This window comes from Aquila chrysaetos, chromosome Z (genome assembly GCF_900496995.4).
Source record: "Aquila chrysaetos chrysaetos chromosome Z, bAquChr1.4, whole genome shotgun sequence".
Taxonomy (NCBI): domain Eukaryota; kingdom Metazoa; phylum Chordata; class Aves; order Accipitriformes; family Accipitridae; genus Aquila; species Aquila chrysaetos.
In genome coordinates, this window is record NC_044030.1 from 4,272,385 (window position 1) to 4,297,846 (window position 25,462).

The 25,462-nt window shown below is 36.0% G+C and overlaps 1 protein-coding gene across 18 annotated transcripts in view; it reads left to right on the top strand.

The window, feature by feature from the left end:
* The window catches only part of MEF2C (myocyte enhancer factor 2C), a 141,860-nt gene that overhangs the window by 33,594 nt on the left and 82,804 nt on the right, over positions 1–25,462 (top strand). The window contains exon 1 of one of the 18 annotated variants that reach the window (XM_030004627.2): positions 24,536–24,768. The exons of 16 other annotated variants lie outside the window; for them this stretch is intronic. The gene's annotated coding sequence lies outside the window, so the exon portion shown is untranslated. Of the gene's footprint in view, positions 1–24,535; positions 24,769–25,462 lie in introns of those variants that run through there. One more of the 18 variants, XM_030004631.2, reaches the window with a different exon arrangement.

A 25,462-nucleotide genomic window follows, 5' to 3' on the forward strand; every position in this document is an offset into this window, starting at 1 on the left:
CAGAAAAGATTCGATACAAAAACCTCAGATCAGAAAGTTTCTTCCTGTTAGCAGGAAGCCACGATAAAGATCTGTATTATGAAAGTGTAATTTTGTAGGTTTTATGTACAAAGCTATTCTGAATGAGGTTTTGGGGACACAGTAATCTGGGTGAATTTCGTGGCTGTGTTAAGGTAAAGGACCAAATCTTTAGTAGAGGACCTGAGTTCTTTTCCCAACTGCTTCTGTAAACCTGCTGCATAACTCAAAAAAGTTCATTTGAAAATTCCTCCTTTTGCTGTAAAACTTCACTAGTTACTGTAAGTCAGAAGTGAAAAGTGGGGAGGGAAAACTTTATTTTATTATATACATTATTTTATAATCAGTATACTATTTTCAGAAGCTTCTGAAAAAATAACACTTGTCATTTGAGAGCTGCAGCTGTTAGTCTGTTGAGACATAGAGGGGATGGGGCATATATTGAATTATTCATGAAGGCTACTGCTATAGTTGACAGAAGTTCATCAGCTAATTCCCCCACTCCATTCTGAACTTTCTTTCAAACTCGGTCAGGCTGCAGGGGTACAAGCTGTTACTTTTAATAATCATGCTACTAGAAGTTTCCTATGCTGTAGACATCACATAAGCTTTCTCTTTTAAGAAAGTCATTTATTGTTCATTGGGGGCCGATAAGTGCTTAATTTTGCATACTTTAATTCACAGATAATGTGAATAATTTGATATGCTTTCAAGATGTAACTGTTGCATAATTATATTAGAAAATGTATGTAATGATGCTTTATTGCCTTAATTCAATTTGATGAACCAAAAACCCCCGACATTTTAACTATATACATATTTAATATCTTCATGATTTAAGAAAATAAGGAGGTTTTGTGTGCTATTACTTACAATACATTTTTCAGTTTATAGGCCAATTCCACATGCACAAATGCAAGGAAATCTTAGTTTGCACAAGTGTGGGGAAACCAGGTACTTTCTATTCCAAATGCTAAGCCTCATGCCTGCATTAGCCAACTATTTCGTTGTGCAGACTATCAGATTAATGATAAAAATATTTAATGGTTCTTGAAAGCAGTGCTGAAGTTCAGGATTAGTTTGGCAGACACCAGAATCATGTCACGAAGTGCGTGCTTGTGGTGGGTATTGTAGGAATGCTAAATATCAAAGATTTCATCCCAGTTTGAGCGATAAGGAGCTGTGCCCCTCAATTCAGGGATTCCACAAGTGTAGCTCTGTTTTCACACAGGCAGGATTGCCAGCTACCTCTGCCTCAGCCACAGCGAAAGTACAAATCTTACCACTGTGTGTTTGTTATCTTTAGGAGACTGCTCTCTCTTTTTATATGTCACTACAGACTGATTTGGGGGATTTGAGTGCAGTAGGAAATTGTAGTAAAAATTCTGATGTCCAGTTCATTCCCCTCTCCTCTGTGGGGATTTCTGCACTGAATGATATTGAAAATGTCTTTTTAGTGGTGTGCTTGATGCAGACAGTGCCCTTATTTATCCTGTGATGACCTCATAGCAGCAGCACATGCCCTCTTGATGGAGAGGATTATTGTAATTCCCTCCTAGAAAGGCTTCCAGCAGCTCAGCTCTGTCACTTGCAGCCTGTTCAGAATGCAGTGACACACTCCTGTCCTGTCTTGAGCAAATATGATCATCCCCCTTGTACCTTAACTCATTTACTTTGTCTGCTATGAAGTAGATGTTTGATTTTAAAGTTTGCTCTCTTAGTTTTGAAATCCTTAATGGTTTAGATCCTGGCTATTTTCAAGAACTCCTCCACAAATATCATCTTGACAGATATCACCACCCCCATAGCACATTTTAGGAATCTCAGCATCACATCTTAGGTTGGCAAGTTATGTCCTTTGCTGTGATAGGCCTTCAGTTAAGGAACTCCTCCAGGAAATCTGTCTTGAACCATATATCCTTATCAGAAAACGTTAAAATTAAATTTACATTTTTGGCTGCTTTTTTTTTCTCCACTATTATTTTTCAGCATAATTCCTATTAAGACCATTTTTTTCTCCACTATTATTTTTCAGCATAATTCCTATTAAGACCATATTTATTATGGTTGCTCTCAGTAATTCTTGTTGGAGTTGTTATTTCAAATTTTCTTGTTTCTTCCTTGCGGAGTAACCTAAGCATGTTAGTGGTGTAGTTGTTGATAGTGACTTCTTAATGATGAGTTTCATGTTGCATTATAAGGGTAGAAGCTTTTCTATGTTAACATACACAGTATGTCAATATAATTGCTTACTAAATAGGACACATGGGCCATTATCACTTTTATTATATTAAAAAAAATTGTGTTTGAATCTTTATTCCTCTTCCTTACAAGGAATTATTCCTTTCTTGTTCCCATTGTGCAATATAAGTCACTAGGCTTCAGCTGTACAAAGCTTCAGATGGAAAGGAATCCTCCTCTTTGTTTGCTTTTCTTGCTGTTTGTCTTGCTACTTCTATTATAGTCCCTGTAATTATGGTGAGATGTCTACAGCTATGTTTATATGCTGCCTAATTTACTCCATTGATGGTAAAGGAAGCCTATGTTTGAAGAAGCTTAGACTAGATGCCAAATGTTGATGGCTTCAATGAGGTCATATGGATCCTACACTTGTGGGCATTCATAAAGTACTTTGTGCAATACATAAGGCTTTTTAGTTCAGCACCATGCCTGCATTTTCAGTCTAATAATTAATTTTTCACACCTGAATTCAATTGTGGAATCAGTTGGGGCACTTTTTATGAAATTGCTCTAAATACTGTTCCATGCACTCGTAGTACCACCTTTCAGCTGACTACAGTGCCCATATTTAGATGCATGCAACTTTTATCCACCAAAGGTTTATGAACAGCATCGAGGATTTGCTTTCACATCACTCATGTACTCATTGATTTCAGATTCTCATTGGCTTGCTTCACTCATTGGGGTGCAGTAACAAAGTCTGTGATTTCATTCATGTTAACTGTTACATATGTACTTAATTTTAGGTACATGAACAGTTCTGCAGCTTGCAGTGAACTATTCAAGTGTTTCAAGTTAGGCATATACATTAATGCTTGTGGGGTTGAGGCTACAAGCCATAGTACTGCAAAGACTTACACATTTGTTCAAGTTTACTATTTTTGGATGTTGTACTGATGTCACAATTATTTTCATCAAGTAAAATGCCACCCTGTTAAGCCTTCACTTGACTGGTTGGTGTGATGATGTGCTTTTCAATTTTTTTAAATCCTTTTAATTTTAAAGTATTCCATGGATGCAAGTTACTTAAATAGTCTGATTAAAATGATCAGAATTCAGAACATTTTCTAGACTGTTCTAGACTATATGTATTATTACAGTGAAAGCTAGTTTTAAGGGGGGGGGGGGGGGAAAGGTTGTTGGTGGGGTTTTTTTCTTAAATGAAATTTTACAAATTAGTTACTTCCGCAAAACAGAGGAAATGGAGGAAGTTGACATGCATACCTGAAGCTAACTTCATTATATTTAGGTCTTTCTAAATTTAACTTCATTGCAAACTCCTTGTTCTGCTAGGTCAGCTAAATAGATGTTTTTTTAACATGTTTTTTCATCTTGTTATTTTTAGTAGTCTTCTGATGGATTACAGTCAGTGAGAATATGAAGGAATTTTTAAGCCCAAATAATTCATGAAACAATCCAAAAGTATTGCATATTATTAAGCTGGGAATTTACAAATCCTCATTACTGGATAGTCTTCAGGGTAACTTACTCTTAATCATTAGGCCTTGAACCACAATCCCAGCAGAATGTGGTGTTTTTAATAGCACTGGTTCCTATGAGCAAATTTTATTGTGGCATCGTGGAATACCATGCACTCTTTTGCTTTATGATTTATTCTCCCTGGATACAAAACTGTAAAAGAGATGTGTTAATCTATTTTTATTCAAAGTACAGAAATAGCTCTGTTACAGTTCAGGGATTGAATAACCAATATGAACATACTACTCATTCTTAGTCATGCTATACCTCACAGTAAGAATAGTGATCAATTACAGGTACAGATATGCAGCATATTTTACAGATCATTGCTAAATAATACATTCTTCTGTTTCAGACTGTTTTCCCAAAACACTGTTGTAAATCAAAAGCATAAAATTGCTACATTAAATAATAGATAATGTGCTTCAATGCTGGTTACAACTATGTACTAGAAAAATACTCACAATGAGCTCACTCAGAATTATCCTTAAAGAATGATAATATTTTATATGATTTTTCCCTCTTGATTGGATACTTAGGACACTGTTCCTCAGGGATTTATGCCCTACATATGTCTGAATTTATACAACTAAAGAAGAAATGTGTCAGAATGCAACATTTATCTCTAAATTGAGGGAAACTGTTATTCACTTAACTGTTTCTCAGCATGCAATTAGAAACTGGCTGTTATGCAGTGCAGAAAAGGCAATCAAGGCAGCTTAACTTGCTTGTGTGGTGCTTACTAGTCCACACCTGATGATAACCCAGGCTGACTCTCACCTTGGCAGCATTGCACAAGTAATCTTTGTGTGAGGATGAACTGTTCTTGAACAATTTCTCTAATATCTTAAGACACGAAAAAGCTTTCCCTTTAACAAAGGAATGTGTATTTTCTTTTTCCTTCTTATCTTGAACAAATGTATTTAAACAAGCTGCTGCCCAGGACCTTCAATTCTCTGTTTCTCGTTTGATCTCAGTCCTTTTTGCAGTACACTGGGACCTGATGGAGTGCATAAGTGAAGCTTACTTCTGGAGTCTTTTTCTATCAGTTTTGACAAGTTCAGGTGGTGTTGTTTAGTCACCTAAAGCTGGAATATGACATTAGAATGGACAAGGTGGCAGCAGGGACATATTGTTAATTTACTGGCATAAGAAGAACTAAAATGATGAACTTTTCCCCATAATCAAAGGCGGTGCACTACTGCAGACAGGCAATGTAGAGGTAAACGGAGTGATGCCATAGGCATTACCATGAATTCAAATACTAAGATGGAGGACACTAGATAAGTCAGATGACTGAACAAATCAGAGCTCTTCTGTTACTTAAATTTCTGTGTGTTTGGTTCTAGCGGAAGCTTCATCTCTTCAGGATTTTACATATAAAATTCATTTAAACTGCAGTTTTCCTTCAACTATATGCAACAGGTGGACATTATTACAAATTTTCAGAGTGTTTTCCTTTTCCATTTTATGTAACTAATGCGTTGATGTTTTATGGATGGCAAAAGGGAAATAAGATACATATGCAGGGATGCAAAAAGTCTGAACAGAGACATTAGGCTATAGTGCAATGAAGAGAACTTGCTTCATAATCTCAGATCGAATCATTGATAAGCAGCAAGAAATTAAAAATTAACTGAAGTTGTAGAATGTATTTTCTGAAGGGCTGTGCTACAGCAAATCTTTAAGAATCATTTTAGATTTACTGAAGACAGCAAGGGCAAAATGTTATACTACAGCATTACCAGATTTTCAGCTATAGGGAATACATAGTCATTCCTAAAATGCAAACTAGGAATTTTTCATTATTGTCTAGCTGGCAGAAGAGAAGAAGAATGTAGAACTAAATTACTTATCATTACTGATCATTACTCCGTGAACAGGGAAGAATCAAAAGGAGTCACAGCACACCGCAACAGGTTCACAGCATTGCTGAGATGAGCCACCATTTCCACGCAATACACATATTTACCCTTCACACTTCTTGGTTTCATAATGTGCATGGCATGTAATCCTACTATGCAGATACAAACCCCACAACCACAACAGAAGTCCCGTTTTCTGCAGGAAAACGTAAAGTCATGCAGTTAGTCAAAAACAATGTGACAGTTTGTGTTAATAATCATTCTGTAGTTCACAAAGGATTCACATTTATAATGCCTATTAAAAAAAAATCAATATCTCACAATAGATATTGATTGAAATATATGTAATTACTTGCTAATGATCTTAACGTACTGAGTATATTGTATCCTATTTTTCACAAGGTGCTTTACTTTCAGTGAGACTAGGCCCAAATTACAGCCTGTTTACACTTAATTTTACGTCTTACTATATTCCACAATGATTTTTACCCTGTCAGGTAGAAAGCTCTAGGCATTTCAGTTGAAATATGGCCAAAATTTGGGGGGAAAACCACATAAAAATGTAAGTAAATATATTGCTGTATTCTTCCATGCAGATTTAACAGCAAACTGGAATCTAAAATGTCCTTCCTAAATTTAATGATAACTGACTTTGTATGAGTGAATCTTGCCATCTGTACCTTGGAAAATGTAAAATTAATTTGTTTAATTATAGGCTATCATTTCAGGCTTAAGAAGTATCTTATTGCCAGTAGCAAACATTAAACAATCTACTTCACGTCAGTGTTGGTATTTGGCAAAAGTGGACTGAGTCTCAGCCTTGGAAAGAGGATTTGCCCTTGGAACTGGTGTAAACAGAACGCTAAGAAATTAAAGCTTGTGCTGCAGCACCACCTTTATCTTGTTTAGCTGCTTGGGGTTTTTTTAATGCATTTGGAAGACAGTTGAATTCAGTCAGGCAGAGAAAAGCAACACACTAAAATGCAGTCTGCCTTAAAATTTCAAGTTTTTTCTTTTTTTAATATGGTTCATTAGAAACTAAATTGGTGAATATGCTATAATTTTTCCTCAGATTAGCCTCAACTAATCTCAATGTCTGTACCTATTGAAAGTTACTGTTTCTGACTGACATGTATGCCCCAGGAGTGCCAAGTTACAATTCTAACCTATGGCATTTTTTAAGTCCTTCCACCCTTTTAGTACAATTCCAGGCAGACTTTGACCACACCCAAAGCTGGTGGTGTCATCTGTATTTGTGGCAGACATTTAAACGCAAAGTAAGTATCTGACATCTTATCGGATTTGTTCAGAGTTGTTTGATACATTGCAGATACTGCCTTCCTTCTTAAGCCTGACTTTAGGGTAAAGCATTGCCTATTCGGAATTTAAGGAAGTGTTCAGAGTTGCTGATGGCTATTATTCTGCCTTATCTAAACTTAGTTTCTAATGTTTTCTGTCCATTCCTGTGTCAATGTGTTCACCTCGGGCAGGTTGCCTTAATGTGATACATAATACAAAGGAACAAATAATTCTTTTGTGGTTTTGTTTTTTTCTTTTTATGTTAGTATTCAAATCAACAAGGCTAAAAGCCATTATTCCGTGCATTATTCCAGGAGAGCAGACAAGCAAATTTAATAGCCATAGAAGTTTGCCTAACTTCAGTGAGAAGCTATGCATGTGTAGAAAAAAATTCCTTCTTGCATTTTCAAATGATAGAATTTGTAGGCAATTAAGTTTTCAGAAATAGGAATTTCTCAACATATTTATTCAAATGGACAACACCCAAATCACCTCATCCTCCATCATTGGCAAGAGAATAAAATCTCTACACCAAGAATAGCTATACTGTATGTCACAGAATAGTGTTAGGAAACACTATCTATTAGTATAAATAATAAAAGTGCCTCCAACTCTATCATATTATAGCCCATTATACTATATCTGTCTCATGGTAGTTAGCAACATTTCTGTGGATCACTGATTTCTGATTTATCACGACATGAAAACTTCTATTCTAAGAAGTTCTTGTAGGAAGAGCTGATAATAGAGATAGTTTCCTACTTAGCAGACGTCTTTTGCCTCTCCATCTCAAAAGAGTAGAGACAATTTGGATTTCACCTATAAAACTTAATAACCAGCTAGTATAAGTAGATTTATATACAATACATAAAACTCCATCTCTGACTGGATTAAACTGTAAACATATTTGAGGAGAAAGAGTCTTGTTCCTCTCTTCCTCCGTAGTATTTTTTGTGTGGAGAACTTTCTGTTCTGACTTTTGCATTATGCCAAGTCAGCAGCGTAGAGTAGACTTTCATGTCCTCTGTGTGTGCTTCTTGTTAATGCATTCTTATATTACTATGAATCTGTTTTCCTGGAGACTGTTACTCCCTGTTTCTGACCAGTAGATCTGGTATTCTGGTAAAAAATTGCATTTCTTGGTAAATGTCGGTGATCCAATTTACTAGTCACACAATCAATCCCCCCTTGCCCCTCACCTTTCTGCCACTGGAAATTGGCCATTCTAACCATTTTCTACCAAATACTGAGATTTGACATCTCCAGGTTAATATGAAATTGGGGCATCAATTTGTTAAGAAATAAATGGTATGTTTGCCATGATTAATCACTGCCATAACCCTACCAAAAATTAAATTAAAAAACAGGCTACTGCACAAAAATTCTATAAAATTTCCCACAGATCTGGTTGAAAATACCACCACTAATACAATTTTTCTTAAGATACTTGTTTTCTGTGACAACTGTAGACCAGTTAGAAATGGGTTATTGAAAACAGTGAGTACTAAAACCAGTTTCCAAAAAGAAAAAGTTGACCTTATTTAAAAATAATAATTTTTTTTAAATTATATGAAGAAGGATCTCCACATCGCAGGGATTATGTCATGATTTACCCCTTCGCCTGTTTAAGACTGAATTATGCCCACCAGTCTGATCTCTATCACTCTGTATGCAAACTAATGCAGGAAAAATACAGGCTATGACAACTTTTACAGGAATGTGTGTTTCTGCTGTTGTGATAAGGAGGGGTGCCCTGAGTGATATGAAGCTGTTATTTCTCTGATCTATTAGTTGTGTCCACATAAACCGTATGATTGTTAAGGAAAGATTTTCATTTAGTTTAGGTTTATTCAGACAACACTCAAGTATTATCATTCCTTTAGGTTTAGTACATTGTTTTCTTTCACGGCATTGTTCTAGTCATTCGTAAGATGGTATTTCTAAAAACTCCGTGTTGCCATAAATTATATCAGAGAAGAGGAAATGTATATATTAACTTCATAGGGAGTTTTTGGACGCAAAATGTTCAGGCCTTCATTAATCTTCATTAATTTGGAAGGAGGTTCTTCTAAGTATTTTTCTTTCTGTGTTACTTTTCTGGAAAAGCTGCTAAGAGAGAAAGACTTTGCTCACTTCAGACATGATAAAATTCCTGTTAATAAAAAAGCTTTCTAATTGTATAGTATGAAATAGGCCTCCATACAACCCATTGAAGGCAAAATATAAGCAAGAAACGTGATTAGTTCACCTGATACTGAAAGCAGAGCCACGGTGAAATGCTAACGCTTCTAACAAGACAAAACATCACCAAATCTGTCTAAACCAAAAAAACAAAGAATACCTTCTGCAACAGCATTAGCATTTATATGGGCAGAATAATGATCCAAGATGGAATTTGGCAGGACATTAGACATAATTCATGCAGGACATTAGACATAATTCATTCTGTAAAGATTATCATGAAATCTTTAATGTTCTCAGTGATCAGAATCTTGGGTTTGCAATTCATTTGTAACAAACTCTTTTCTGTTAACATAGTGCCTTCAAAACACCATTAGTTGAAATCTTTTTAACTTCATGTATTACCTGCACGTAGCTGGAGGTCTTTTGTTAACTACAGTTAAATATGTAAAAGAATTCAGTATTATCCTGATGTTACAGCTATATGACTCAAGACCCATTATTTTACCTGTTCTTTTTTGTACCATAGAAGCTTATAGGAGGAGACTGTCCCTGTCCTAAAGAATTTGCAGTACATAAATCTGACCCAGCTTGACCCTGATTAGCTTCTGAGAATCAACAGGATCACAGCACACGCTAGTTTGACTGCAGCGACTCAGGGAAGTGTCTCTTTCATTAACCAGGGTGACCATATGCCATCCAGGTTAAGAGTGGTTGACACCTCTTTAACAGAGGGTGATAAGTCTTTAAAAAGATGGACATCTAATCTCACCCTCTTATATGGCAGAAGAGCATGGCACTGACTTAGGGGTTGAGGAAACAGGGGCAAATATTACTACTGTGCTGTATGCATATCTGTCTTGCTATGGAATATGCTTTGTCTGTGGCAGGTGCAAAGCCTGCTTAACTTTGAAGGAACACTTAGAGTCTGCTCCAGGTAGTCAGACTTTCTACTCTTGTTGCTCTTCTGCTTTTCATCAGACAAGCCAGGTTGGGCACGGTGGCCTGTGGTCCTAAAAACCTGTACTTGAAATCTTTCTAACACTTGCCTGCCATGGGCGTGACACTTAATGTCACGGTCAGCACATTTTTTGACTGGTAAAGGGAAGCGAGTGATGCACTGGCTTAACCAAAATAGCAAAAGAATGCAGGATGTCATGTTTCCATGTTTTTTTATCAGACAAGGTGTTGTACTGTAAGACTAACAACTATCAGTCTGTACACACCTGAATCTATACCACAGACAATTTCTTGCCTGTGTCTTGTCAGTGGTTATTTCTACAGAACCATGCAGCAGTGGGGTTTCCAGAAACAAGCTCATGAGGATTTGCTACAGGCTCTGTTTATCCCTGCCAGAGGTTTCAGTAGGAGCTACAGACTTACTAACGCATGTCTCTCATCTGAAGAAACTGCTCTGGGAACTGGAACAAATTATCTGGGAATCTAACATCAAAGGATCAACAGACAACAAAATAAATATAAAAATAAAGATTTTGGCCTAAAAAACAGCCCCAAAACCACACTAAGCTTAAAACCCAGCAAGAGACTTGCTTCCATCTACTGGAGCCAAGAAAAAAATGACAACTGAGCAGCAAGTTCCTCTAACATGGGCTATAAATCAGTTTGTTCTTGTCTCAGGCTGCTGGTGTTGAAAAGTAAATCCATGAGCTGGTATGGGAAAATGTTGGATGATTAAAATGACTTGAAAGTATCCCTTTAAGTTTTCAGTAACTTAGAAATTTTAACAGCAAAAGCTGTAGTTGCTGTTAAAGTTCCTAATTTATACTTGAACATATGCAATGTATTCTATAGTTGTTTCATGCAAAATTGCAAAATGGAGCCTTTTATTCCTCAGTGGTCATCCCTAGGTAACATACAGGACTAAAACCTTTGTATTAACATGGCTGGTACATAGTCTTCTGTTATTATTATTATTATTATTATTATTATTATTATTATTATTATTATTTACTTTGGAAGTTTTATGCTTCATTTTTATGATGCTTTGTTACTGTATGGCATTGCTGTAGCCTATGAGGATTGAGACCCTTCCACCTCATGGTAACTCATCTCTCCTCTCCAGAACCACCCAGTGGACTCATCAGGGAGACTGAGAAGCATCAGCATATTTTTTCCTTTATTTAAACTGGATAATGCCATACAGATGTGTGGGTAAGACCATACAGAGTCTGCAGCCTTGATACTAGAGTGGTCTCAGACATTTAGTACAATATCCTCAACTTTTTTTCCGAAGTCTCAGTGCTACTATTGTTAAAGTAAATAGAAAAACTGCCACTAACTCCCATATGCACAATCAGAAAGTGGGATATTGTTTTCAGGAACTCTGTTTCCAAGCTCTACAGTCAGATTTTTAAAATAATTGTAAAAAACCCTGCAATATCTTGAATTAGGTTATGACATGCCGTCAACATTTCCATTTAGTAGTAGCCATTACTGACTCAGATGGTATTCACTTTTGCAGCACAACATGGATAAATAGGAGGATGAACATTTTTAAAGTATCTCATCATGCATAATTTGTGAAATTTGAAGTAAAAAAAAGAATGCTGGAGATTTCTTACCTAGAAATATTGTAATAAGTAAACAGCAGATCAGTTTGATAATTATGTTTCAAAAATATGTTGCTTAATAGCAGTGGACTGGTACTTACTTGTCATTTATGCATGATCTAATTGTAAAATTATCTGATTTTACCTATGAAGAGAGGAAATTTAGGTTTACAGAATAGGAAATCACTCCGACACAGTATTTCCTTATGATGAAGAACTTGCTTTTAATTATTCTGCTGTTACGTTTAGCAGCAGTTTTTTAATGCAAATTCATTATCAGGAATAAATACTAAATTTTAAGCTGGCTTGTCCAAAATATGTAGTTTTATTCTAAAAAAAAAGTATGAGAAAAAAATACAGTTCTTCTCTGACTCTTATTTATTGTATCATTTGTTAAGTACTACTTGTTTTGCACCTTGAATTTTATTATTCCCATCTCAAACTGTCTCTAGGGCCAAAAGTGTATTTTCTTTAATAGACATAACAATGTAATTGATATGGAATGGATTTTGTCCAGTCTTTTTGTCTATTCATTGCAAAATGGAAATTAATCTCTTTAGCTTGAGGCTGCATAGTTTACTGTCATTAGTTGGGGACAATCAAAGACATGTGAAGTTTCAATAGTAGAGAAGCCTTGGGATTTTCAGCTATTTCTGAGATCTTAATCAAAAATGTTACTGATTGCTTGGGAATCAATGAACACACTCCTGAGGAAAAAAGACAGCATAACTTTAACATTATTCACAGTGTTTTGTTAAAAGGGACAGTGATTCATAATGATTATTTATCTTAATATAACATAGCGAAGAATATTAAAGAACTTTAGGAATTTTTGCTCCATGTAAATGGTCAGAAATGTTCAGTGCTTTTGAATTTTTTGAGACGTCTTACACACCTGAGTAGCGTTAAACACTTAAGTTTTCCTTTTGACCTCTTGGCATATTAAGTTTTAGCATATTGAAGAGTCTGTGCCTATTCAGGGCTTTTGAAACCATAGCTTGAAAGTCAACAGATACTTCAGTACCAATATAATAAGTGCTGGTTTAAGAGAATTAACTTTGTGCTGATGACAAAAAACTACAGCCTCTAGCATTAATGGAAACAGCATTTTTGAATCATTGAAGGACTTTAAAGGGGAGAAAAGACCCTTAAAAATCATCACATTCCACTTCTGGAGAATACTATCTCCATTATATTATTCTATGTTAGCTTGGATAAAAATTTGTCCCTGCTTTTATCCATCAACATAAGATTATATGTGACTGAATAGGAGTTAAAGCATTTTTAAGAATACATCAACTAATGTCCAGTCAGACTACTGAGTTTCAAAACTTTGTTTTTCTTGGGTGTCTTTCAATCAGAAAGGAGGAAGCACTTCCTTTTACAACACGATGTCAAGACAAGGACACACATACTCACATATGCACACACATACAAACAAGGTACTATTCAAATCGCTTCAGTGTTTACTGACTGACACACAGGATCCTAAATGATAGCAGGAAGAAAAATGCATAATGCTTGTAAAAAATCACTGCTTAGGTATGCAATGTTTCAGTAATTAAAATAGTGCTGTGCAAAGTATAAGGAGTAAAGATTATTGTTCAGAATGGGCATCACAGTCAGTTTTCTTTGTTAATAAAGCAACAGGCTTCATTTTCCATGCATAGATATATATATATATATGTGAAAACTATTTTTAATCAATGTATTTATTTAAAGGATGGTTGCAGGCTACATTCAGATCTCATTTTCACCAATCTAAATGTAAAATAATGGAACTGGCTGCAGTGCAGTTTTCCTCACGGCCGTGCATTTGAATAGCTAGGATCACGGCGCTGGCCCTGGGGCTATAGCGCCCAGTTTTACAGGACTGTATTTTCTGTACCAATAAGGACATGCTGTGTTTTCAGAGTAATGTCTTGACAACAAAGTGCATCAATGAAGGCCACCTCACTCACAATGAAGGTCTGTCTTTTAAAATAGCACTAAAACAAAATAACAGTTGTGTTTTGGCAAGGGTCTTAACTATTTACAGCACAACAGCCAGAACAGTAAATAGTGCTTTAGTAGCCGGATCTCTCTAAGCTATAACTCCAAACCTGGAGGAAATACTATAATTAGGGGCTTTTTTTTCTGTATTTTTTTAAAATATAGTATCCATTATCGATGTAAACATTCAGAAACCCAGACTGATAGTTCTCTTTAAAATGCAGAATTTTGATTTGTGACAGCTGCATTGGATCTTTAATCATATATTATCTTTATGGGAGCCTTTTTCTAACATATGTTAATTGGCTGTTTTCTGTGACAAATTATGAGCTCTTACTTTGATGAGGTTCAATTGCAATCATGTTGGAGTTGAGTATGTAGAGTTTCCAGCCCCCGCTGGCTCCTTAAACCACTACAAACATCTGCACGTCACTGCAGTGCTGAGTAATGGCAGGATTTGGGTTGATCTGATTTCTGTACAGATTTTTTTCCACAGGATATTTTCAGCTCTTTGCACTAAATCTGTTACAGGGTTTGCTGTTTTTAGCAAAAGAATGATCTAAAATTAACATCTTGTATGGGATTATTAGAATACAATGAAAAATAATTTGCAGCACAGTATACTGAAATCTTTTTTAATCTTCAGAAATTTAAATGCTCTATTAGAAATTCTCTGTCAACCGTTATTGCATGTTACAGTTCAAATTTACTGGAGTCATATAGCATTTCTGGGAGTAAAATGGTAGACTGCCTTTTGAAGTCAATATTTTTTTAATTCCTGAATGTAGCATTTGCAAGTTCTTTAAAAATAAATTTATTTTACTTTTAGAGAAGTGGTTGGCATCACTTTAATCTTTTAAATTTTTACAAAGAAAAGTATGTTTCACAGCTGGACAGGAAATGTGTCTAATTATGTTTTACATAAACTTGCACATCTTCCTGCTAGTAAAGAAAATGCTGCACTGAAATATAGTGTCTTTCTGTCTTTTTTGTATTTAAGGAATATTGTGCTTACATTTCTTCAGTATGTAAATTAAAGAAATACAGAAAACATTCACCACAATGGAAGTAGTATTGCTTTGAGCTTTTTTTTTTCTTGTTACTTACTCTCCTGATGATAATTGTGCACCTAATCTTATTTTGTACAGCAATTCATTAGAAATATTGAGATAGAAAATGTGTGCTGTATTTTAATATGTTTTTACTCAAAGCTGTACTTAGAGTGAATGTGCAGAAATATGAAATCTTTCATACTTTAATACAGAGAGAGCAGTCTGGTCATAAAATGGATGGAGCATCATCTTTTCAAAAACTGTGTCAAACAATATCAATTACATTGCAATTAATTTAGCAGAACACCACACGGCTCAGCTTTGACCTAAACCAAATGGCAGTAGATAAATCTGTCCCATTTGTTCTTCAGAGAAAAGATGGGGGTTAAATTTCCAGGCAGGTGTTAGAGTTTAGAATAAGAAGAGCCAGATGTGTATGGAAGCTACTTTGGTCTCATGAGGCTGGTTTTAATTCAGCTATTTCCCTGGAGTAGCACACAATCAATGAGTTCCAAATCCTGGGGCTACCTGCCTTTACGTGAAATCATGGGAACATTTCTTCACAGCATACTACTGAACATGTGTGGAAAAATTAGAGCAGAAACTAAAGGTAAAAGAAGGTTAACCTCAGAAGTTACACGAGTGTCACATTTCTTTGAATTTCTGAAATGAAGAGATGATAACCAAGTGGAAATGCTTAAAGAAGAGATATATTACTATAAGGAGAATTTTAAGCAGTGCAAAACTTGTACCATAGATATTTAATATATTTCTCTAATCACTGCTCGTTGTAGGCAGTATTTTAAAAGTAAGCATATGTAGGTCATGTGCAGCACAGTGAAAGGCATTAAAGCTAGGTGAATTGAATCAGGGAGGGGTTTCAAAAGGATGATTTTGAGCATGTTGTCCCTACTTCAGTATGTCTGTAAAAGTAAATTGATGCATTGTATCTTGAATTAGTCTACACAACAGCATTCAGTTCCACTTGATAAGATGAGCTTAATTGGCTTTAAGAAAATAAAGCAAGGTAAAGGAAGATGTACAAGTGAAAGAGAGGGCTTGGCACTTTATTGGATTTTGAGGCCTGTGAGCCATGTGTCTTAATTGGGGCCAGTTGGGATCATTTAATAATTGCTGTCAGAAGATCAAATTTAATTCTCTTTATAAAAAGACCACAGTGGGATAGAGTTAAACAAATTGTCATCTGAGGTTTCAAATGAACGAAGCTTTAATTAGGTTGATTAGGATGCTGTAAGAGAGAGAGAGGGTAAGAAACAGGAAATTGATGAATCTGCTGTGTACCGTGTTGGACCTTATATGACAGTGCTGTCAAATATCTTTATTTCAAGAATATACACACTAGCATAAAGGGCTGTAGTGCTAGAACAACATGTGTATATAAATGCTTTAGATATACAAGATAATTGTAACATTCTGAAATCAGTGATTTTAAACACACATATTAATAGTTTTATTATCATAATCTTGCCCTTAACATTACATTCATACGTTTTTAAATCTGCTAAATGATCTTCTCTATTTGCATACATACTCACTGACTATGCCAGATAAGAATTATAGTATATTTACTGGAAACCCTCAGAATTTCTCTATTGTAATAAATCTTCACCGTACTTAGAACATTTGCAGGAACAAATCCCCAGCTTTCTTATGCCTGGGTTTCCAACAGAGCAACTAAGTAAAAAATGAAGGTGGCATGAAATATTTTTGGCAGAAAAAGGAGCAGATCTCAGCCATGTTTGCACCCCAACCTTAATTCAATTCTTTACACTATGCTGCCTGCTACTTTTGCCGCAGCTGTCTGCTTCTAAGAATATTTTTTGTCAGAAATCACCTTGCATATCAATAGAGCTCAAAAAGTGCCATTTCTGAGAAAACATAATGTACATTCAAGGCCACAAAAAGATTTAGCTAATGTATCTTTGTATTGATTATGTTTTGTTTTTTCAGCATGCTTCTAGGACAATAATAAAACGAGCAATACTGGCAATGATCCATTTAGAAGAAACAAATGCTCATTCAACATAGAACGGAGACTATCAAGCAAATTGCGCTGTATTTTCCTCTGCAAATTAAGCACATTTTATATGTCTGTTTTCTTCTGATATCTGTCAAGGATGTTGACTTTTTGCATTGGCTACTGCCAAATGCAATGTGTTTTGTATGTGTAAGAAATAAAATAAATAAATCCAGCTGCATGTGCTAATGGAGTGGTTACAGCTGAGGTTCAGCAAGCAGGGTGTGATGCTCACTTGTGGCTTTTGTAGTTGTAGACAGTGGTAGGTGTACCTCTGTGGTAAACACCTTCAGTTTCAGTAGAAAAATTGCTTTTACAGGTCTTGAGGTGAGAGCTGTTAGACTTCGATTCTGTGAAAAAAATTAGAAGAACAAATCCTCATGTGGAAAGTATGAATTAGTTACCTAATACAATTTTCAAAAACTGAATATGAACTATGACGTGGTTGAACAGCACACTAAATTAGATAGGGCTATTTATGTCTTTGTAACTTATTCAAGATGAATTTTTATTTCTAATGTGCAGCTTTTCTAGCTTTTTATCATATCAAATCATAACTTCTCAGTGTCCTGTATATCTTACGTTTCTCCATTTTCTCTCCTTCTCTCTTTTCATGTGAATATTGTTAACAGAAACTTACCTATTGCTTGCCCCTTTGTCCACCACCAAGGACAAAAAAGATCTGTAGAATATCCCACTAAGCCAGAACAACAGAAAATTCCTTCCTCAACAGACAACATAAGTCAGTTGTTCAGGCACCTTGCCCATTCCTTTTCCCATGAGTCATCTTTTTCTATTTTCTCCCTCATAGCAAATTCCATGTTATCTTGCCTTTCTTACAGCTTTATCTGTTTATGCATTTTTTCTAGTTCCAAACCAGTGGGAATCCAGTTTGGATCTTCAGAGAGATGCCTCTTATCAAGATACAGCCAGGAGGTAGAAAGCAAGTAGCTTTAGCAAATGAGTGATGGTGTACTAGTACCAGCAGATACGGCCATGTATTTTATTTCTTCATAGTCAGAACCATCCATTTTTCTAACAGATGCCTCATCCTGAACATGCAAAATTCTAGACATGAGGCACCAGACAATATATGTGCAAGGTTTATTTCCTATCATGTGGCTTATAAGAGGTATCAGATCTTTGTAATCACAATATAAGTGCATCTTTGCTATACTGCCACTGTACTTTTCTTTTTTGCCTTTTTTTAGAACAGATAGATTCTGAGTTCCTGTGTTTCTGCTTAAATTGTGTGTATTTTGTATATTTAAAAGCAGCAACCTGAGCTTTACCATTAGAAAAAGACATGTAGTTCACAGAGGCAGTTCCTCACCCCTATTCAGTGAAATGCAGGTGTTTCCATTTTTTTTATTAGCCTTATTATGTACCTGACATACATTCCATCTCCTTTTGTCCTTGGGAAAAAAAAAGTCTGAGTGGGATTGGAAGCATTAATGTAGACTTTTCAGCTGTCATGGTCATTGGGAAGATTGGCATATTTCCCTTGCTTTTTTTTTTTTTTTTTTTTTTTTTTCCCCTTCTTCCTCCTCATTTTAAGCCCACAGCTGTCTCTGGGCAAGCAGTTAAGTTCAGGGAGTTTCATAGTTTTTATACTCATATTTATCATATTAACATTTACACAGAATGAATGAACAGTTAGACAGTTAGTGGCTCAGCAGCTCTCCACCATGTTGTGCACTCTACTTTACATTTCAGAAGAACTGCATTTAATTCTTAACATTTCTAGGAAGGTCAGGAATTAAAGGGAAAAGGGTGTGTTTCTAGAATTGGGTATACAAAAGAGAGAAGGAGAACATCTCTATATCTAATCATTCCTTTCTAAGAAACAAATTGCCAGATGAAGGAAGTACTGATCTGAGGTTGCTTTAGAAAACTAATAAAGGTACTTCAATATGAAAGTTGTGTGTTTAGGTCTATGTTGTAGGAAAATCAACTTTCTGTTTCTGTGGTAGTGTAGTTGGAGCTGAGATGGTCTAACACCACAAACAAGAGACAGTTTCTAGGCAGAGATAAAATATATTTCATTAGACCAGCTGCTATAGCTAGAAAAAAAGGATGAGTTTGGGTACACTGAGGATCCAAAGAAGGGCTTGTACACCACAAAGGCCACTTATTTTTTCCAACTTGGTTAGTCTACATTAGATAATAACTCTGCTTACAAAGCTTATCTAACTTCTTTTTCAGTACGAGTGATGGATCTGTTCTCAATGTTTGTATTAGTATAAGGGAGTAGCTACATAGAAATCAGTGGCATTCTCTGGATTTAAAATCTTATCTGCCTGACACTTAGTCCATCTTTGACAAGTCAGTGATTGCTTTGCATCATACAAGATGTATTGTTGATAAATAAATAAATAAATAAATGTCTAAGACCATAGAGAACCAAATTTTTCAAGCCTGAGTAGGATAACAGCAAACTACTAGCTGTTTAGCTTGAGAGACTGACACATACAGCTTCCATGGATATCCCAAGATTTGGTCAGATTTTGAGGAATTTCTGTGGCTCGGGGACACCTGCCTGAAGTTTTTCAAGTTTGATTGCTTCAGTTCTCTGGTAGGAAGCTGAATGATGTTAGAGGATATGCTTAAGAGATGTTGTCCCCTTTTGGCTTCAGTAGCTAGCCAAATTCAGGGTATTACAGGTTGTTTCTGTTACAGCAGGGAAACTGACAAGTGGCTCAAGTATTTCCTTGATACTGTTTGTTTACAAAGATTTCTTAGATCTCTAAATGTAGCAAGACTTAATGTCCATTATCAAGTATTAATGTTTGAGTTCCCTTTCCCATCAGCAGTAACTCCAAAGCCATTTCTCTGTGTCAGTTTTATTTCAGGGCTCTGCTGCCTGTATTTTCTATAACTGAGCTCTCTCCCAATGTCTCTCAATTTTCAGCTTCTCTTCATGGTCACAAATCACAAACCTCCATAAAATAATACCTAACAAAGTTCTTTGCTGTCTTTTATTCAAATATCCATGTCTGTAAGATCACAGAAGTTGTGCTTACCAGCAGTAATCCTACCCCTTCTCCCTTCTTTCATCTTCCAGCCATTACTCAAGTTACTCTTAAAATGGCAACACCATGAGCAACACTTCCCAGCCAGAAAAAAAAGTTATACTACCTTAACATATCTATACAGTTTTCTGTCAAGATATTTCCCATCACTGACCCAAACCCGTTTTACTTTCATTCAAGCTTTACCTCGACAACTTTTGTCACTCACTTTGGTCATGTTGAAAACAATTCGTTTTACTAACCCCTTCACGATATTTCTATAGAATCTGTTGTTTGGCAGAGGCACATATTTTCTTTTAATGAGAAACTTATTCACACCTCAGTCTTTCTGCTCTTCATTTCTAGACTTACGTTCCCAGTTTTAAGGTACTTGCATCCTCAATTTTGTCGCTATTCTACCTCCTTAGATGATCCTTCCTAATTTTCAGCTTAGTCTTTTAACCAAATACAGTAGTCACTCATTTATTTGCTCGGTACTTTAAAGAGACTTTGGGTTCTTATGTTTTGTCCTGTTTATTCATGCCACAAAATTCCTGTTTCCAAAAGCTCTTTTCTCTAAAAACTTCCTGAAAAGTTTCATTCACAAATGTGTAAGATATCCCTTTTCAAAATACAACTATTAGGTTTCTACAATCCAAATCTTTGCTCCTCCTCACACAGATGAAGTGGTGGTGCAGCACAAACCTAGAATAGCAGAACTCAGCTTGTGTTGTTAAACATAGATAGGCATGATTACAGTGCCCTTTGAGTAAGAAAGGGGAGGATCCTGGGTCAGAATGTATAAAGTTCCTCTGGAGCCTGTTGGATGAAGATGAAGGAGACCAGTTCTGTGTAGATCTGAACAAGTCCACCTGTTTTACCCTAAATTTAATTCTCTTCTCCATCTACTCTGGCTATTGCTTCAAGACTGATCATTGACCATAGTTCCGACACTGCTGGCTCCAGCTGTCTTGTCTAAGGGCATGTACCAAGCTTGCTCGCATTTCTCCAATTCAGCAATTTATAAGTAGAAAGTAATCAAAAATCTTTTCTGGTAACAAAGAATCCTTTTGAGAATCAATCCTTACTTTCTTCAACAGAAGACAATCTAAAATTGTCTGCCACTGGTGTTGGCATTACCGAACTCTTGTGCCCAGGTTAAGTCTGTGATTTGATATTGCAGTACATAGCTTTTTCCAATAATACCTGGAATTGTCCCCTGATTCTTAAAAGCCATTGTGGGGATTTATGTTCCTCACCACAGACTTGCTCACGTACAAGCACTAGTAACAAATTTTTAATTCTAGATCTGACCACAGCCAGAGACTGCTTTCAGGTGATGCAATGACTTAACTCTACAGATCTTAGACTTCTCCTGTAATAAGCCAACAGTCTCCAAAGTTCTTTGTATTCGTATTAGACTGGTCCCAAACTGTAAGCACTAGTAGCTTACCCAGAATTAAAGATGTCTTTAAATACAGGTAGACCAAGATCAGACTAGTTCCAAGATACCTTTTCAACACACAAGGTGCTAAATCATACTCTGTTGACCACTGAAATGCTTCCTCTTCTCTTCCAACTCAGTAAATGACAGACTGAATCTGTAAAACACCCTTCCTGGTGTTTATTACGCATCTATTAACTATAATGCAATCCAGTCAAATTATTAGCTCAAAACTATCAAAACTCCTAGATGAAATTGCAGCAGTCCAATTTCCCTAGTCTATTGTCAGACAGGTTCCCATTCCTAGTCACTGTCTCCATTTCAGACCAATTAGGAGATTCAGTTTTCAGTCCTTTATTTTTTTCCTTGCATTATTAGCTTGTCTGATTCAATAAACTGTTATGCTTGAGCCAGTCTCCCAAGCACTTCAAGGATCCTATTCCATATTTATTGGTCAGACTCCCATTATGTCTGTCTAGCTGCCAAAGGTACATCACGAACTTAATCATAAACCTGTAAAATTTTTCTTCAAACTATTTGCTTTCCATTTTTTCCAGTGGGGTGATGGGCAGACACTGAAATGTCACCTGCTAGTCATTGTAGATTTAAAATCAACTTTTCACAGGTATGCTTCTTAGTATACTAGCATTTCACTTAATTGCTTTCCTTAAAATATGCATTAGTGTCTGCATTCTTTGCTTTACAAATCAAATATTCTTCTTCATCTGTTCTTCAAAAATGTTTTAAATTAGCTAAGTCTTCCTTTCTTCATCAAGCGTAGCAGGCACATATCTCTTCTTACTGGGCTGCAGGCAATCAGTTTTCATTTAGATTGACAGTGGTTGCTTCCTCTTTTGGTGCACCGCTGCAAGGAATGACTCACCATCTGTGGCAAATTCCACAGTCACTTGGGAGGCCTTTGGCCTCCTATCATGGATCTGTATCAGCATGTCCAGATTTCGTATAACATGTATGTCCTGTTCAGAAAACCCTCCTTCTGTGCCTGATGGATGACTCTCAGGACATCCTGTGGAAGGTAAGCTGAAGTCACTCCTTTCCTTCTCATATAGGTGTGGATCACCTTCAATTGACAGGTGGCTACAGACTAGATATTTAGTGTTTGGATAACTTAGTCTTTTCAAAATTAGGGTCTGTGGCATAATGAAGTCGGACTACTATTAGGAAGTACCATCTTCTGCACTATTTTGGCAATGATGCTTAGTTTGCCCAGAAAAACTCTTCAGGGGAACTTTGCAAGTGAAACTCTTCCACCCACATTGCGTAAGTTCTTGCTCTGTGAGATAACTTGGTACTGTATTTGAGTTGTAAACGACAGTGACCACTGTTGTCTGATTCAAGGGAGATGAAGTATTCTTACAACTAGTCTTCAGAAGTGTTTAACTCCAAATTCCAAACAATTCACAATCTAGATATTCTCATGCCTCTTCCTCCTGGGCATACAAATAATGGCATTGATTACAGGACAGTAACTTGGCTGAAAGAGAGGAATTTTCTGCAGTTAATTAATAGGAATATGTTCAAATATAGATGTGAAAAGCAAATAAGGTATATCTCCTGAAGTTCAGATTTAAAAATAAACACGTTCTGCTAACTTTTACAAATAAATAACTAAATAAATGAAGTATCGGTTGGAATAGAAATCTTACAAATTCAGCAGATGCTTTCAAAATCAGTAGTAAAATTAGAGATATATTAATTCAGATCAAGTTTTCTCTAAAACTTTTAATTAACTACTTACATATAGGGAGTGATTTTGCAGTTTGCAAGTTTATGAACATTTTACTCCTGCTTTGATGCAGAACTTTATTGCCCTTGAATTGTTCTCCATTATAAATTAAACTCATGCCATAAATCAGGAATCAGGTTAGAGAAATGAAAAGATGAATATGCTTCAGTAGTTAAAGATTACAAATATTTTCTTTCTGTACAGACTTTTTCAGTTTGGCATACTCTCTCTCTAGTAGTCTGTAGTATTTCATCTGTTACATTATATCCATTATGGCTTAAATGTTTGTTTTATACTTCCTGTAGCAAAACGCATGATCTCTTGAGAGTTAAATTTAGTAGATTAAAATGAACTCCCTTCCAATCTTTTCATGTGGCAGCCTGCCCATAAGATCAAAACACATAAATGTAGGTTATGTTTAATTTCTAAATCAGAGTGTTGTGGACAGATGTTTGAAACTTTAAGATGACTCAGATTCATTTCTTGCATGGCTCTCTGCCTGGATAACCATACTGTAGATCGTGCCATTTCTGCTTTACCGATGTACTGCCGTGGTGATGACATATATAATTTTATCATAACCTTTCTGTTAATGGCCCAAACTGTGTCTTCTGTAATGACCATGCAACCAAACCACATTGAATGTGAAGGACCACTTCTATCTTTAATGTCAGCTGATCTCAGTTGGATAACATGACAGATAATTGTTACTTTCACCCTTTTCTATATTTCTTTCTACTTTATCCAGCTCAAGGTGACAGACCCAAAATGATCGGTGCCTTTATTTGATGCAGTATGCCCAGCTGTTTCTTCACTGTGTGGCTGTCTTTGTATATGGAACATAGTCAGCTAGGGCTTTTACAGAAAAGGCTTGAGTGACCATTTTGTTTCAATATGTGTTCCCCTCTGTGGATTTTCATGGTTATGTTGCAGTTTTTGCAGCTAATTTTTCATCAGAAAAATAGCTAGTGTATTCTTACTCAATACATTTTGATTTTTATTTAGAATCTGATTCAAAACTCTTTTGAGTAAACAGAAAGGCTTGCATAAAAAGATTTCATAGATCTTTGAAGTTACTTTTATTTATCAAGATAAGAATGGTAAGAGAATGGGGACAGCATTTTTCTTGTTTGCTTCCTTACATCAGGATAATAAAAAAATTGGTTTGGTTCTTTAGTTTTAACCTAATTAATGCACTCAGAATGCAAGCTGCTTAGTGGAACAGGGACATCTTTATGGCAAGTTTGTTTCTTTTGTAAAGAAACCATGAAAATGCTAAACCCTAGCACATTTTAACTTAGTTTTTCTCTGGCTGCCTTCTTGTTTATAAACTAAATATTTTGACTCTCCTGTTATGATACTCCTTATTGCCCCTGGTGTGACTGTTCAAAGAACTCTCTGTCTGGGGCGTTGCAGCAGAGCAGATTCAGACAGTTCTGCTCGGAGAAGGAAGTGGAGAGTTTTGGTTCCCATTTTGCACTTCTGGAACAGTTTAGGGAAGGAAGCACCTTTACACCTTTTATTGTTCGTGGTTGCTGACATCATATCCTTCCCTGACCACTCTGTGCGTGTTTCCTGCCATTCTGTCAAGATTCTTCTGTGTTGCAGAGAAGGGATAGTGGGTGTGCATGTGTGTGTGTATATGTGCGCGCGTGTATGTGTCTGTGTGTGAATGTAGGAGAGAGAGACAGGAGCGGTCAAGCGATCTGCTTCATTTGTCCATTAGCTCTTTTCCCTTCTCAAGGCTCAGACCAATCTTCCGACAGCTACCACTGCCTCTGCCAAATCATATAGTGAACAGAAGCCCGCCAAAAATGAAGTTCCTCTTTTTGTAAGCAGTCTGATTATTTACTTTTTTTTACGTTTGGGTTTGCAAAAAGAAAAAATGCTGAAGACTGTAAGACCATAGCATGTAACTATGTGTTTCTTTAAGTGCAATTTGTCTGCATGTGACCGTGTCATTAAGTTGGAAGGTTTCTTTTATGTGGAGAATTACTTCAACAAAGCTTCTGGAATTATTTTAAGTTCCTTTTTAGATTCTCTTGGATAATGAAAGCCCACAGTACTATTTGAGTTTTGTAGTACCTTCAACTTTTCTAGCTAGAGTGCTTTATCAGTGTTAAGGAAATACAATTTATCAATTAACAGGAACTTTAAATACTTAATACTGTAATCCTTAAGCCTGCAAGAACTTTCAAAAAGTGTTGGGAACACTGGTGAAGTCCTGAAGTAGCCATTGGGATTTGTTGGTCTCCAGAGTTCTTTCCATTCTGTTTGACTCAGAAGTCACCAGCCTTTGAAGGTTATAGCCCTCGAATCAGATGTCTTGATCTACTCATCTGAATCTAACTGATTTGGAATCAGTCCAGCTATCTGCTTTATATATGTACTAATGAAATGAACAGAACTATAGGCAAACACATATTAAGAATAGCAGATGAAGAAGCATGTGTTGATATGTATATATGTGTAAAAGAGTAAGACAGATACAGAGAACACCACAGCATTCCCAATTTGTTTCTAGT